A 1,046-nucleotide genomic window follows, 5' to 3' on the forward strand; every position below is an offset into this window, starting at 1 on the left:
TGCTGCATAATTAGATTTGATTAGAAAGTTATGCAACTATAATGTGTCTTGTCATTTGTTAACTGTTGTGGCTGTGAAAAATGAATCAACGTTAAATGATGGGCAAGTTATATGCATCAAAGGAATAGTTCACCCAAAAATGAAAATATTGTCATGATTTACTCACCCTCATGTCGTTCCAAATCTGTAGGAGTTTCTTTCTTATGTTGAACACAAAATAAGATATTTTGAAGAACCAAACAGCTTGTCCCCATGCACTGACATCCATAATAGGGAAAGATGGAAGTCAATGGGGACCATCAAATGTTTGATTACCAGCATTTTTCAAAAATATTCTTTTATGTTCAACATAAAAAAAGAAACTCGTACAGATTTGGAACGACATGAGGGTGAGTAAATCATGACAAAATTTTCCTTTTTGGGTGAACTATCCCTTTAAGGTCAATTTAAATGTTATTTGATCTGGCATATCGACACAATCTGACTGTCAATGTGAACCATTGTTTATGTTTCTAAAGATACTGTCATGTTAACCATTGTTCTGCAAACATCGTCAGGTGAAATCCAGTCATTTTGATAAGAAAAATTTCCCCACGCAGATTTTGCAACAGATTGGTCACATAGATTCACTGCAATGACCAACACAAAGCTGCTTAGTTTGAAAATGACTTCTCTGTGAGCTGTGCTTCATACATTACCACACTATTGATAATGTATTTTTGCAGAAATTACTGCATCTTAATATATTATAACATCTCACAGGTACTCAGCTTTTCAGTTATAGTATTACTGTAAATGCATTTTTTTAATCAATATCTCTTTGAATGAACATATCACTTAACGGGTCCCTTATTAGTAAGAAAGAGAGTCCTCTGTGAAATGACAAAATATAAAACTACTGCAGCTGTTTTCAGTTATTACCAGGAACTCTTATCTAGTTTGAGACCCATGCCAGCTGTAAGGGGCCAATAATTTGGTTCTGTAATACTTTGAAATCAAATAACCTTGGCCTTTCAGCTGCCATTTCAGTCATTTTGTAGCAGAGT

This window comes from Sinocyclocheilus grahami, unplaced genomic scaffold (assembly GCF_001515645.1).
Source record: "Sinocyclocheilus grahami isolate Dianchi unplaced genomic scaffold, SAMN03320097.WGS_v1.1 scaffold313.1, whole genome shotgun sequence".
NCBI classification, from domain to species: domain Eukaryota; kingdom Metazoa; phylum Chordata; class Actinopteri; order Cypriniformes; family Cyprinidae; genus Sinocyclocheilus; species Sinocyclocheilus grahami.